Raw genomic sequence first — 16,411 nt, 5'->3', positions numbered from 1 at the left:
GCCATCCTTATCTTTCCCTCCGCACTCCATTCTCCACACGCCCCGCATCCTCAAGGCAACAGAAAGGTTGGATGCACAGAGTGGCCATTTGACTGTGTCTGTGTCCGCCCTGCTGTAATGGCAGCCAGATTTATGAATGAGAACTATTGTGTCTGCTTGTGTCCGCAGTACAAGGGCTAATGAGTCCAGATGAAAGCAATGATGGAATGATTTGGCCAAGAAGTGACAGCCAAATGACATGGATTCTTAAAAATAAGATTTGGGGTGGCAGGGTGGCTCAGTTGGTTAAGCGTCTGGCTCTTGCTTTCGGCCCAGGTCAGGATCTCATGGTGGGTGAGATTGAGTCAGCACAGAGCTTGCTTGGGATTCTTTCTTTCTCCCTCTCTCTCTCTGCCCCTCCCCTGCTCTCTCTCTCTCTCTCTCTCTCTCTCAAAATAAATAAACTTAAGAAAATAGAATTTTAATTTTAGAATTGTTTGATATGCATATCAGTTGATTGTTTACAAAATGCTGAATTACTTTTCAAATCACCTATGTGCCTGTTCTAAATGTAAGGTGTAACACAAGCAACAGAAGGCAGGTGAAGATGCCCATGAATGCTGCTGGATGCATGACCCTGACCGTGCCTAATGCTAAGGCTGACCTGGCATGTGCAGTTAATGGAGCTAATGTACGTTATAGGCTTGATCTGTGTCTTTGTAAAATTTGTACATTAAAGTCCTGACCCGCAGTACTTTAGAACCGGACAGTATTTGGGGATAGGGTCTTTCAAGAGGTAATTACGTTAAAATGAGGTCATTAGGGTGGACCCTAACCCAATGTGGCTGGTGTCCATGTAAGAAGAGGAGATTAGGACACAGGGACATAGGGAAAAGACAGTCATCTAGCTCTTCAAGCCTCAGAAGAAACTCTGCTGGCACCTTGATCTTAGACTTCCTATTTGTTTGTTTGTATGTTTGTTTGTTTATTTGTTGAATAAGCCAATTTGAGACTGGTTGTCAGTCAGAACTCACTGATTGCTAAAATATGAATGCTGTGTACTTCATTTTTTCTTATTGGCCCATGCTGTTGGTTTTCTTCAAGAATATGGTGGTTCCTTGTTGGCCTTTTGTGTCTAACATCATAGAAAATCCAATGGGAAGTTCTGTGTGCTTGTATTTTCCAGAGCTTCATTTTAGGCTGAACCAGTAGAGGGCAGTCTCGGTGCTGAGGCACGCTCTTCCAGAGCGGGAAGGCTCACTGTGGAGGGGAATACCCACCCTAGTGTCCCAGTTCTCTCTTCAGACAGCGTGTGTTAGCACTTAGAGGAAAACTTTGTAGAGCTTGGCCTGGCTGGCTGCCTTTGCGGTGCGTGAAGTTGGAGGAGGTGTATGGGACCCGGAGGATTGCATTTTTAACAGTGCTTTGATTATTCTCTGTTGTTTGAGCTCTGTCTCTTGTTCCTATCTCCCACATATCTGCCAGCTCCCCTTCTGGATACTTCTGGGACGCTGCTTGCAGGGCAGGCTGATTCTCTCTTCTCCTCTGGTCCTCCCTGTGGTTGTGACATCCTCTACTCTTGCACCAAAATTTCTGTTCGTTTTCAGCTTTCTGGGAAAATATTTAAAATCTGTTATCTAGGGATGACTCATTCCATTCTCCCATCTGTTACTAGTATGTCCTAGGACACAAATGTTAAGAGGCATCATTTTATTTTATTTTATTTTATTTTACTTTACTTTACTTTACTTTACTTTACTTTACTTTACTTTACTTTACTTTATATTTTATTTATTTTAAGAGAGAGAACAAGCGATCAGGCAATGGGCAGAGAGAGAGGGAAAGAGAGAATCCCAAGCAGGGTCCCTGCTGTCAGTGCAGAGCCCAGTGTGGGACTCAGTCTCACTAACCACGAGATTGTGATCTGAATCGAAATCAGGAGTCAAGCACTTAATGGACTGAACCACCCAGGTGCCCAAGAGGCATCTTTTATAGCCACTGCCAAGGAGGAAGGATTAATACTAGAGGGTCCTATCCCAGAGACCCTCTGCCCCCAAAGAGGGGGCTGGCACCGATCAGCCACAGATGAAATCTTTGACCATGTCAGTCAACTGAGACCTCTTCTGTCTCTGTATCCTGTCCCTACTCTACTTTAAAACCAGAAGAGCCATTGGTAGCCCGGCAAGATAATGGAGAGGGAAGAGAGGAGGACAGGAATATGGTGGGGAAACAATGGTCTCCATTCTCCATCATAGATGTTCAGCCTGTGGGAGGCTGGACCTGAGTGGGGGAGGAGCTCCAACCTTGGACAGAGTTTCAAGGTTTGCTCTCACTAGGACCAGACATTTTAATTGCTAACATTAGACTGCTTATAATTTGACTTATGAGGGGTTTTTGTTATCTTAGGAGTGACTGGAAAAAGTGAGACCCTCTCTGCTGTTCACATAGTACAAATGGGGAGTTAAAACCACAGAGCGGATTGAAAAGGACAATGACCGATTCTTCACTGACTTTTAAAAGATATGTCAACGGGGCGCCTGGGTGGCGCAGTCGGTTAAGCGTCCGACTTCAGCCAGGTCACGATCTCGCGGTTCGTGAGTTCGAGCCCCGCATCAGGCTCTGGGCTGATGGCTCAGAGCCTGGAGCCTGTTTCCGATTCTGTGTCTCCCTCTCTCTCTGCCCCTCCCCCGTTCATGCTCTGTCTCTCTCTGTCCCAAAAATAAATAAACGTTGAAAAAAAAAATTTTTTTTAAAGATATGTCAAGAACGTTTTCCTTTTTGGAAATGTGTTAGGATGACAGCTTATGGGTGGATTGACTCTTAATTTTGCTCCTTAAAAGAAACTTGAAGCTGCCTGGGTAGCTCGGTCGGTTGAGTGTCCAATGCTTGATTTCAGCTCAGGTCTCAGTGTCATGAGATCAAGCCCTCTTTGGGGCTCCATGCTCAGCATGGGGCCTGCTTGGGATTCTCTCTCTCCCTCTCTCTCTGCTCTTCCCCCTCACTTGTGCATGCGTTCTCTCTCTCTAAAATAAAAAAGAAGAAAAAGAAACTTTCACATACTTTCGCATGGTCTGCGATGTAACGGTTCTCCAAGATAAGTGCATCATTTTTTTCCTTGTAATGTTTTCTCCATGTGATAATCTGATGGTGCTCATGCGCATGTGCAAACTATCAGGGGACAAAAATAACAATTCATAGCCTAAAAACCAAAAATGAACATAATTTCAATATTACTATCAAGTTGAACATTCTGGGATGATTTTTTGTTGTTTGCACATAGAGGCTGTGTGTGCCCTTGTCTGACAAGTTAAGTTGATTCTGATTAATTTTCTCTTAGAATGTGGATGAGGGCAGCCGTCCCAGGGTCCTGCTCATGCACTTCCTGTCTTTTTTTTTTCTTCAAGATTTTATTATTAACGTGCAGTCAAATTATATGGATGAGAAGCAATGCTGCGCCTTGCGCCCACCTTAAAGGTGTGATTTTTTTAAATCAATTTTATGGAGGCATAACTTACATCCCAATAAAATGTACTCATTTTAAATGTATAGTTCACTGAGTTTTGACAAATGCAGACACACATGCAACAATCACCACTTCGAGGCAGAGTCTTTTTATCATCCCCCAAAGTTCACTTGGCCCATTTGCAGTCCGTCCCCTCTAACCCCCAGGAGTAGGCAAAACCTGATTTGCTTTCTGCCACTATAGGTTAGTGTTGCCTTTTCTAGAATATCAGAGAAACTGAATTATCCTTTCTGTGTGTCAGGCTTTTTTTTTTTTTTTTTTTTTTTTGCCCAGCATGTTTTCAAGATTCATCCATATTCTCATGTTCATCAGCGATTCATTTCTTTTTGTTGATGAGCGGTGATTACATTCCCCTCCCTAAATTTCTGTGGTTAGCAGTGACCTGCGCCTACAGCACCTGCAAGAATGAGTCCGGGGGTGGGGGTGGATTTTATCCCCAAACATGTCATTTGTATATTGTGCAACCTTGAGCCAGTCCCGCGTAAGCCAGCCTTTTCATGCTCGATGTGGGTGATGATGGCACGTTACTTTGTAAGCCCAAGAAAGGTCTACGTAAGAGACGCGGGAAGTCAAGGGTTGGTAGTGCCTTTGCCAGCATGAAGATGTGGAAAGCCGTGTGTGGCATAATAACTCTCCTCATGATCCCAAACAGCGGCGTTTGAAGCCTGATCCAGGAAGCTGCCACTGCCGTATTCTGTCATTCCCCTCTATGTCCTCATGTGTGGGAAGATACTATTTCCCACCTCCATTGCTGTGAAAAATGATGATCCTCTCACATACAAAGGGTTGTATTTGCAAACAGGAACTGAGAAGCAGGAGTAGAAGGCTTCTTTGGGAAATGTATTTTTATTCCTAAGCAAGCATAAACTCATATTTATGTAAGGTAAAAATTAATAAATGGAGAAACAAATAATATAGGACAGGGATGTCTGTAGTCTAGAAGCACACCTTTTTCAAATGGTTCTAATTGCTCTTAAAATATTATTATTCCAGGTGCAGAGCACTATTTGCTTTTCTGTGCTCCATACCCGTCACCGTCAAGGTAAGAGGGATGAAATGCTGCGTGTTTGCGCACTGTGCCTGGTTCATGAGTGATACTTTAGGCTGCAAGGTAGTGTTTTATGTCAGTCTCAGACTGTTGATAACCAGAGATGTCGCCCGACTGGCCCTTGCGGTTCATATGAGTTCAAGATGCCCTCAGCAATAACCACTAGGGAACTTGGAAAAAAAGGTTTAAAACGTTCATTACTTACACTTCCTGGAAATTCCATGGCCTGCCTCGGGCCACACAGCAAGGTCACAGCAGGAGGTGGGGAGAAGCACAAGGGCCCGATGTCCTGCTTCTCTTGGGGTCAAGGTAGGGGCTTCACATCCTTAATTCCAACAAAGGTTCGTTTGAACCCACGGAAAGCAGAATCTGAGAGTCAGGGACAACTTTTCTACTCACGTGCTTTGGGAAGGTCCTGCTCTCACCCTCCACTGCTTGTGCAGGCCCTCATCACACAACAGATGAGGTGTCCTCCTGGCCCTCCCCCTTCTGTGGTTCCCTGACCACTGTAGATTCCCAGAAGTCTGTCTGCATGGTGATGTCATGAAACACCATCCCAGTGGTACCTGGGGACTTACGTGGAGGCAGCCGGGGTCCTGCTTAATGGGCTTCCTCCTATATGCCTCCTCAGGACCAATCCGTCCTCCTCTCGGGAAGGAAATCTTTCATTCATGATCTTCACAGGAACAATATGACAACAAGGTTAATTTTACGTGTCAGTTTGGGCTAAGGGATACCCAGGTAGCTGGTAAAACATTATTTCTGGGTGTGTCTGTGAGTGTGTTTCTGGAAGAGATCAGCATTTGGACCTGTAGACAGAATAAAAAAGATTGCTATCACCAATATGGATGGGCATCACCCAGTCCATTGAGGACCCAATAGACCAACAAGGTAGAAGACAGACAGATTCTCTCTCAGTACTTGAGCTGGGATATCCCCCTTCTCCTGCCCTTGGACATTAGTGCCCCTGGTTCCCATACCTGCAGACTTGGGCTGGGACCATTGGACCTACTGGTCCTCATGCCTTTGGGTTGGACCAAACACCATTGGCTTTCCTGAGTTTCTAGCTTGTACATGGCAGATCATGGGACTTCTCAAACTTTGTAATCACATGAGTAAATAGCTCATAATAAATATTCTGTATATCTGTGTGTTCTTGGTTAGGTTTGTCTGGGGAACCTGAATAATACCTAAAAGTGGTTTTAGAGAAAGGTACATTTTGTTTTAGGTTTATTTATTTATTTTGAAAGAGAGAGAGTGCAGTTGGGGGAAGAGGCAGAGAGAGGGAGAGAGAGAATCCCAAGGAGGCTCTGCATTGACAGATGAGGGGCTTGAACTCACGAACCATGAGATCATGACCTGAGCTGAAATCAAGAGTTGGACACTCAAGATCATGACCTGAGCTGAAATCAAGAGTCGGTGACTAAACCCACTGAGCCCCCCAGGCACTCCGAAGAAGTAAAATTTAGGGCTGAGTTTTCTGAATTGGTTCTGGGGTTTCTGGAGTTGGCTCTCTAATCTAATTAGATTTAAAGATGCTAATGATTCTGTTAGCAGCAGTAAAGAGAGCTCTGGTCGTCCATGGTGTGAGCCCTTGATAGCAATATGCAAAAGACGTGCATCGGATCCTCCTCATCAAGGAGTTAAGAGACTCTGTATGTAATACTTGGAAACCTTTTTGGCAAACGGGGGAATATAAATGACATTGGTTCCTTTTTCCTAATGTGGCTGGACGAAGTGGTGAAAGAAATGAATGAGCTCAGAGATTTGATCTGATTTCTCAGCTGAAACACCACATAAATGACCCAAGAGCTTCTATATGTGCCTTGAAGGCGATGCCATACACACAGGGCTGAAATTGCTGCAAATCAAGCACAGGACCCCATCCTGCAACTGGCTGAGTTACAACACAGATTGAACTCCTAGCCTCTCAGGGCGACTGTTATTAAAGTGAGAGCAATGACTGGGAAAGAATGAGAGCCTGTTATTTGGAATGGGGACATGTGGGAAGATCCTGATGAAGCTGGGGACGCTGAGCCTCTCAATTCTAATGAGTCTTTCATGCTGGTGGAAGGGGCCTCTCCACTCTCAGTGGTATCAGCCTTTCCACCCCCATCTCTGGGATGGAGACAGGGAAAGTTAAAGTAGGACAAGGCAGACTGTTCTTCCTGAGATTCAACTACTTTTCTAGAATAAAGGTCCTGGTATTACTCCCTTTGGTGGATTTCCAGAATTTTGAAAATCCTGATTTTGTTTCTCATGCCAGTGATCTCATTCTTTTATGGAGAAGAGGAATTTTGAATGTTCTTACCCCGCTCTTCTTGCCGATGTCACCTAGGGTCTTGTCATGAAGCTATTAAAAGCATGACTGTAGTAGCCCTTTTCTTTGTTTTTCTAACAGTTAGGTGTTGTCCAACCAGAGGTTACAGCTGTCCATAGTATTCACTTTGCTGAAAAGTGGCAGATGGTTTTGCTTGTGAAAAAGGCAAAAAAAAAAAAAAAAATCATCATGTTTCCTTTTTAACAGCAGCATACAATAATCCCCAGCTGTTCAACGTTTGTCACATTTTGCAAAGAACCTATAACCATCAAGTAGGATTTATCTTCTGTATTTTTAGGTGGACATACCTCAATTTGTAGAGGTTTTCTATTTTCCTTTTGGTAATATTTATATAATGCTTTTTAAATTTTTTTAATGTTTATTTTTAAGAGAGAAAGAGACACACACAGAGTGTGAGTGGGGGAGGGGCTGAGAAAGAGAGAGAGACACACACACACACAGAATATGAAGCAGGCTCCAGACTCTGAGCTGTCAGCACATAGCCTGATGGGGGGCTCAAACCCATGAACTGTGAGATCATGACCTGAGCTGAAGTTGGTCGCTTAACCAACTGATCCACCCAGGTGCCCCTATAATGGTTTTTGTTTTTGTTTTTGTTTTTGTTTTTTTATAAATAACTCTAAATGATCTTTTCCTCACTTTAATTTTTTCCTCAAGGGTTAGTGTAGAAATGAATCAAATTCTCACTTAATTCCATGATTTTCGTGACATTTCTGTTATCTCAAGAATGCCTCGGGGCGCCTGGGTGGCGCAGTCGGTTAAGCGTCCGACTTCAGCCAGGTCACGATCTCGCGGTCCGTGAGTTCGAGCCCTGCGTCGGGCTCTGGGCTGATGGCTCAGAGCCTGGAGCCAGTTTCCGATTCTGTGTCTCCCTCTCTCTCTGCCCCTCCTCCGTTCATGCTCTGTCTCTCTCTGTCCCAAAAATAAATAAACGTTGAAAAAATAAATAAATAAATAAATAAATAAATAAATAAATAAATAAATAAATAAAAAGAATGCCTCTTGTCACCATGACCACTAAAGGGGAAATCTCTCTGTGAATCATATGACTGGAATTAATCTTTTAGCATCTCAAAATAACTCTGAATGTTCCCGTTCATCTTTACTTCAAAATATTGGCCCAGTCTGTGCATGTATATTTATTTATGTGCAAGCCAAGTAAACCTAGCCTTTTTGTGATCTGGAATTTTCATGACTTTTGAGTGTTCTTATCATGTGGTCTTGGAACCCAACTGATGGAAGTGAGTTTATTTATAAAGAAAATATTATTTGAAACTGCTTGAAAATAGGCGATACAGAATTGCATAACGTTGTGACTTTTCAAGAACCTTTTTCACAAAATATCTGAGAAATATCTCTTTTTTCCGCTGTGTATTCACTTTCATGGTCTATAAACATTACTAGGAACATGATTTGGGGGGAAAAAACTGTTTTTCATGTAACAGCGTTGAGTGAAACTGATCTTTCTCTACAGTTTACCCTTGTGGTCCTTTTTGAATTTTCAGTGATTAACAATGTTCAAAAATATCAACATTCGTCTGAAAGTTAAGAACACGTCAGAAGGCTGATAGCCCCTTCAAAGTCCCCTGAGAGGAGGGGAAAAGAGGAGTGATTGAACTGGATGGAGAAATCAGTCTTCAGTAATGGTGATTAGAATGTCTTTTATAGATTTTATGGAAACACATGATTATCTTGGATCGTTTCCAGGGTTTTAAGAGCTGCTTATACAGCTGAAGCATCCAGAAGCTCAGGTGTAGTTGGATGTGGACCCCAGTGTTGTCTTCTCACTGTTAGATAATACATGATGGAACTGAGGGAGGAAAGAAATGGGGGGGATGGGAGAGCTCCTGCTTACCTGGACAGCAGGACATGAGCTTCCCTCTCTCTAGACCTGGAAGATACTTAAAGCAGATTCTCTCACTTGCATGGGTGTTTCCATAACTTCTTCAGAGCTCCCCCACCTGTCAGTCTGCTGATTGCACTCAATGGCAGTTTGGGTGATGTTTTCTGTGTTATGATTGCCACTCCTCTCTCCACCTCTAGTTTTCAGGACCTTCAAACCCCACAGACTCTCTGCTAGAGTTCTGTCTTCTTTCCAGGTTTACTTGTTCAGGTGTCAAAATAGGTCCAGGAGGTCCGGGCTGAGTTTTAGTATCTCAAGGATCGTAAAACATCACCTGCTCTATGTCCCTGCTCAGTAAAAGTCCAGGGCAATTCCTGTATGGCTACTTTTATTGTTGTTCTGCTTTATTTAAAACTTTATTTTTTATTACTAAAAAAATGTTCGGGGCTCCTGGTTAAGCGTCCAACTTTGGCTCAGGTCATGATCTCGCAGTTTTTGAATTTGAACCCAGGGTCGAGCTCTGTGCTGACATCTCAGAGCCTGAAGCCTGCTTCGGATTCTGTGTCTCCCTCCCTCTCTGTCCCTCTCCTACTCACACTCTGTCTCTGTCTCTCTCAAAAATAAACATACATTAAAAAAAAAATGTTCTGTAGACCTCTATGTTTCAATGGCAAGAGTCAGATTCCATTTTACCATTTTCACCCCTTCCAGGAAGCATGAAGCAAGCTTTCCTTTGGGCTCCATTGGAAGCTCACCTTCTACCCTCAAGATCCCTCCCCCTACACGCACACAGAAGCTTACGCCAGCTCACACACCCTGTCCTCCTGTGTATTGCGGGGGGTGGGTGTGTGTGGGACAAATGGCACCGGTTTCTCTGAAGAAACCATCTTCATAAAATTCTCTCTACAACTAAAATTCCTGAGGCACCTGGGTGGCTCAGTCAGTTCAGTGTCTAGCTCAAGTCATGATCTCGCTGTTCATGAGTTTGAGCCCTGCGTCAGGCTCTCTGCTGTCAGCGTGGAGCCCGCTTCAGATCCTCTGTCCTCCTCTCTGCATCTCCTCCACACACCTTCCCTCTCTCTCAAAAATAAACATTTAAAAAAATTGAATAAAAAGATAAAACTCCTAACCATTTTCTACCCTCCAGCCAAGTGAATATCAGTTGCTAGCATTTCCTTTTGATATCTACATCGTGATCTGACTCCTAACACTTCATTACGCTGTATCTTTTATATCTGTGTGTCTCAGCCAAAACTTTGAATGCTCCTTTGCAGGAGCTTAAAGTCAGAATATCTACTTAATTGTATTTATTTGGGCTGGGAAAGATTTCCAAACATGCATGCCCTAGCAGAGCAAAACTGGTCTTGGGTCCATCATTGAATTTGAAAATGTGTTTATGAGTTGGGGCCATTAAACCAATCAATCAACTCATCAAAGACTATCTTCCTACACTAACTCCTTGTAAACACAAGTAGCAAATTAAAACTGGTTCTTTTCTGTATCTTTTTCACAGTTTAAATCAGAATAATTTCAAGAGCAGGCTCTCTTTGGCTGCACGTGTACTAAAGTTGAAACAATAAAGATTAACGTGGCCCCTCAGCAAGGATGATGTGCAGATCCATGGAGACTAATTTCAGGAGCTAAATCAGGTATCAATTTTTTACCTATGTTCAAATAAGGAACGTTGTCTTCTTGGGATCTTTTTCATTCCTATCTTATTTTCCACACTCACCAACAGACCCTCTTCTGGTACTCTGCCCCAGCTTGGAGGTTGCTAATTACTGGGGTGAGATTCAGAGCAAGACTGAAACCAAATGATCTGCAGTCTCTGTGTACCCTTGAGAATCATTTTCTCCACAGCACCTTCGTGCTTGGTGGAAAAGGCAGACTTCATTAGTCTAAGTCACGAATAACACAACGAAATAGTACTTTCCAGACTTCAGTGACACTACAAGATTCAACTAAGAAGCTCGTTTTGTCTGCGAGAACTTAAGCCAGGAAAGACTTTCTTATCTATTTGGCATTTTCCTATTTTCCCCTCAATCTAAGCTAATTTATCTTAAGGCACTGTCACCAGTGGTCCTCACTCATGTAAGGTAAGCACAGTTGTTCAAATGGGTAAGCTGTGTTGGATGCAGTAAAATATCTTCATAACTCACAAAAAGTCTAGACAAATGAGAAGAGATCTCCCAGATAAGACTTCCAGGAATCACACTGGCTCACTTCTCCCTTAGTAAGAGAACCCAATATGTAGCCGTGTTGATTGTCAGTAATGGTTTTCCCTGCCTTATTGCCATCTAGGTACAAGCTCTAATAATATGTTCTTTTTGAGATGTAAGGAGAAATTCTGTGTGGTAATTGTGAAAAGAACAAATACCTTAAATGGGAAAGTTTATATCCTCATTTGGGAAGCGATAACAAATACCAACTTAGAAGATTCAGGATGATCATGGGTACCTTAGTATTCACTGTAGTGCTAGTTATGATGGCAAAGAAATTGATAGCCTAAAAGTCTAGCAGAAGGTTAGTTATTGTACAACCACAGCACCAAAATCCTCTGCCACCATGCATTCCCGTCACATTTTTCAAGAATACTTAATAATACAGGAATGTGTCTCCCTGTGCAAGACATGCTGTGCAAGAATGAAGTATATTTTTCCATGTGATGGAAAATTATACAGCCTTAAATATTGTTTCTGAAGATTACTAATAACATGGGGAAATGTTTATGGCCTTATGTTCACCAAAAAGCATGATGTCCACTTGTACAAAATGCCACTAAGTGCATAGAAGAAATCTTAAAAAGAAATACATGAGAATGCGAAACACTGCTTTCGCACGAGTGGTCAGGATACGTGCATACCTCGCCCCTCTTCTTTAGTATAGCTGAAGGTTTCTACAGGGCAAAAAGTACCATCTTTGCAGTGGAAATACACTTCTCACTTGTATTTCTAAGAATAAACACAAGCACAATAGAGACTTTAAGTAAAAGGAGGGCTGGGGAGGCTTCCTTGGCTTTGGCATTTAGAAGGTAATTGAAGAACTTAGCCAGAACATTTTCAGTGAAGGTGATGGGGGGAGAAGTCAGTTGGCCGGAGATTAAAATTTTAAATGGGAAGCTAAATGTGTTAGCGAATTTAAACCCTATTTCCAAACCACTTGGCTATGAAAGGGATGGAAAAAGATAAAGGAGTAGCTCAAGAGGGACATTAGGGTTAGGAACGGGCTATATCTATACGTTTAATGGGAGATACCAGAGGATATTTAGGGCTGCGTGGGAGTCCGTAGAAAAGCAAACGTTTTGAATATAGGTTAAAAGCCTCAATTTTCTCTGGGAAGGAAGAGAAGTTATCAGCAGAGAATAGTGGCTGGTGGCAGGTTTTGAGAAGAGGTTAACAAAGAATTAAAATAGTTGGTGTGGTGTTTTTTTTCCCTGCACCGGTAGTTGACCAGTGGGCATGACAGTATTGCTCAGCCGCGTTAGAGCCCAGATGCTACTGTGTTCCTGGAACGCGTGACGACACCAATCTGCTCAAATGTGTGACTTCATCTAACAGTCTGCGGGGGGGGCTGGGATGGAGCAGAAGAAGTGAATAACGGGACCGATGCGGAATGGAGAGATTAGAAGTTTGGGTGGGAAAGGGGGACCCAAATTACAACTCCTTTGCAACCTCAGGGACGTGGGGGCTGAGGAGCCTGCGCTGGGAATTAGGGCTTGTAAAGGAGTGGAGGTGTAGCCCCCAAATCAGGAAGCGGACAGGGTCCTCGAGGGCGGCCTGAGGCACTCAAGCCATTGTGTCATCTTGTGTCTCTTCCTGGCAGATGGGTCTGGCTCATCGTGCTTTCATCGGCAGGGTTTTTATTGTAAACGTGACCTAACCAGGGAATATTTTCCAGGCTCACTTTCTTGTATTTATTTTTCTTTAATTGCACAAAGTGTTGTGAATAGTCATAGAAGCAACAGCGAATAGCGTCTGTCACGGAGAAATGAGCGGTCCTTGGCCACAGCACATAAAGCTGCTCCGTGGAGCTGGGGAGCGTGCCCTGTGGTCTGTGCAGGTAAAGGGGGCTTCCAGAAAGAAAGAGCACCCCGAGGCTCTTCCTAGGCAGCTAAACTCTCCTTGCTGGAGTATCATCCCTGATAATCAGATTTCGTGTCACCCGTGAGCTAAATTATGTGTGAAGGCTGAAAGTTGAAAATTCCCTCTCTCATTGGAGGAAATAAGATAGAAGGTTAGTGTCTTTTTAAAAAAAAATTGTAAATATATATAAATATATATATATGTATATATTTTTCTCATCAGTGTGATAACACAAATTCACATACACTGTCATTTTATACGTTCCGATTGCATTAGAGATCAGACGTGATTTTTCTTCTGTGCCATCAAGAACATTATTTTTTAATCATTGCTGCCACAGCATGTCTGAGGCTGTCTGGTTCTTTTTAATCACATAATCAAAGGAATGTAGTGGGTTCGTCATGAGCATCTATATCTATAAGACAGTGTCCACATAGACTATGGGATAGTTTATGGCCTCAGAGTAGGAGAGGGACTAATATAGCATATATAATGATTAATATTATAGATCAGTCTTCCATATCTACTTCAGGGCTCCTTTGCGTTTATTCCGTGTAATAATTAATAATAGGCCCCGTGGGCTTTAAACATTAGCCATGTCCTGTGAATAAATAATAAATGTATCATAAACAAGCAGGGAGGAAAGGAAATACCGTGTACACTTTAACATACTCAATTCAGTATCTGTACTGAATTTCCCATAAATGGGTAGAATGCGTCTTAGAAAATACCCCTAAAATCAAGTACTTATTAAGACAGGTTCACACTGATGATGGTACAGATATTGAGCATGTAATCTGTGCCTCGTACTATTGCAGGTTCTCTCTCTGTATTATCTCACTTAATCTTTGGCTCAGTCCCGTCAGATAAATATTACTACTGTCACACTTGTAAAGGAAAATAACCTGAGAGGTAACTCCCATGCTAGAGATTATATACCCACCACCACCTGACCATCCCTGCCCTCTGCTAGACTCTATATGCCATTATTTGTTATACTTACGATAAGGTAGAGTTCTTAACTTTGATGGTTTCGAAGAACGATCAGATTTTTTGCCCCATTTATCTAGTGGGATTCATTATTTTTGCTTTCCAACACTGTGTCATTACACTGAGCTTCTTTTATATCTAGGGGTAGACTGTTTTAAAAGCTGAATTGATGCAGGCAGTAAAATCTAATGACCGTGTGTCAACGTCATTAGTGGAATGACAAAGTTAACCTGATGCGTCTCTTAATACAGAACAAGAGTCTGTACCAAAAATTTGTTAATGCGAAATATTAAAAATCCTAACCATTAATACGTTCTAACATTGACCATAAAATGGTATGGCGTCATGTTTGGTTCTGATTTTTTCCTATTTGAAACATCTTGTCTTTGAAGGTTCCTTGAATTTTAAGGTACACCAATATAATGAAATGCAAACATCATTTTCCATGCACCATTGAACCTAGCAGTTGGAATTTTTAAAATGCATTTGTAAGGAGAAACTTAAAGAAGGATGTGTTTTCGTTTATTTTTATTAAAATTCTGCATGCTTACCTAAATTACTCTCCTGAGCAGCGATGGCAACTACATAGCAATGTAGGCTTTAAAGAAGTTTTGCAAGTTCAAATTAAATACCATTTCACACAGGCTAATGGAGTTTTTAGCAAAGTTCTCCAGTGGTGGGGGGAGAAAGGCAATAAAGTTTGTCTAAACTGGAGAATAGCTGATTGGACCTTGAAAGTCAGAACTGGTCCATTATTGGAAAACACTGAATGACTTTTCCTGTCAAATTTTCTGAATTACCCCGGACCCTTTCCTGACCTAACCCAGCACGTATGTATTTCTGATAGCAGCTCCCCGCCCCCCCCCCCCCAGGATTCCCCAGTACAGCTAACTAGTCTGCATTTATCCTAAGAGGGGAAAAGCTGTCTAAGAAGGAGACTTTTCTCCAGAGTCATTTCAATAGGGCCATGACTTTCTGTGTGGTCTCATCTGCTCATCTCGTCTCATCCAAAAATACAGCCATCCCTTAACTCTCTATGACCCAATGGTTACTCTCACAGTGGTAGTTTTCCTTGATATGGTGGAGTTCAGGCGATCTTTCAGGAGACATCTAGATGTTCGATATCTCCTGTGTCCTTGCCCATGCTTCCTGAGCGAATTGGTTACTGCAAAGGCTTCTCAGTTCTGCTTCCTGACTACACCACTAGCCGGGTATTCAAGTGACCGAGGTTTAGATGCTAGATCTGTCGCTGTCACTTGTAGGATTTGGAGTAAATCACTTAATTTCCGTGAACTTCGTTGCTCAGATCAAAGTAGTGTATAATTAAGAATGATTGTGAGGATTACAACAGATATTGTGAGTGAAGTTTATTTGTTGACACATTGTAATATAATTACATATAATTAGGGAGGCTATAAAATAAACCCAAATGTGAACGGGTGGAAACGTGAAGTGGCGGTAATGGGAGAAACATTATATTGAGAGGAAAAGAAATTGACAAGGTAAAAGTGAAAAACAATGAGGTCTGTCATAAGGCTGTCGTAACCAATCCTGTTTTTTAAAATAATGTGTCGTGCCACAGTTTGCTTTCATTGCAGAATGAAAATTCAGAATTAGAATATTATGCTGTATAAGCTTTGGCACCCTGGAATCGATACGTCTTTCACCTTCAAGTCAGTGAGAATTTATTCTTGAGAGCGGTCCATACTTAGCAGATATAAAATTACAGACCTACCTCCAGTGAAAACATTAAAAAATGTAATAGCTATAATTCTCATGATAATAATGAAGCCTTACATGTATGGGCAAGAAATACTATTCAAGAAATTACTCTGTCAGACGTTCTAACCATTGTACATGCATCGCCTCGTTTAATCATGATACCAACTTTACGGTGTTGGTCATGTCAATAGCACCACGACACAACTGGAGTTCATTGACTGTACATGACTCGTCCACAGTCACAAGACAAATACGTAGCAAAACCAGGATGGGAACCTCCCTCCTTAGCTGCACAGTACATGTCAGCAGTCACTAGAAGGGCTCCCTCCCTCTTTCGCCTTCTGGCCACTGGTGTGCAGGACGGAGCTGGCTCTAGCGTCTTGCAAGGCTCCATTGTTAAGTCGTGAGCAATTTTGTGAGATCGTTGTTAAACACAGTTCCTCTCAAACTGACCACAGTGGAAACATTTATAGCACAGAAATTGGCAAATATTACAGGTCAGAGACACCCCCTCCCAGCCACCAGAGCCAGGTGTTAAACATTTACCATCATACCACTGAATTAAAGTTGGAGGTGTTCTTCTAGCTTCCATTTATGGCTAATTTTAAATGCCTTTTAAATTCCCTCAAAAGCAAAAGGGAAAATGAATCAAAATGAACCATAAAATAACAGTCAGATTTCCATCAGGCAGTTTGTGTTATACCATGTTGATGCTTGATATCCTTTGTAAAAATAGGGCAATTCTTTTTTTTTTTTTTTAATTTTTTTTTTCCAACGTTTATTTATTTTTGGGACAGAGAGAGACAGAGCATGAACGGGGGAGGGGCAGAGAGAGAGGGAGACACAGAATCGGAAACAGGCTCCAGGCTCTGAGCCATCAGCC

The sequence above is a fragment of the Leopardus geoffroyi genome, chromosome E2 (genome assembly GCF_018350155.1).
Source record: "Leopardus geoffroyi isolate Oge1 chromosome E2, O.geoffroyi_Oge1_pat1.0, whole genome shotgun sequence".
In the NCBI taxonomy this organism is placed as follows: Eukaryota; Metazoa; Chordata; class Mammalia; order Carnivora; family Felidae; genus Leopardus; species Leopardus geoffroyi.
This window is presented reverse-complemented; position numbering follows the sequence as displayed.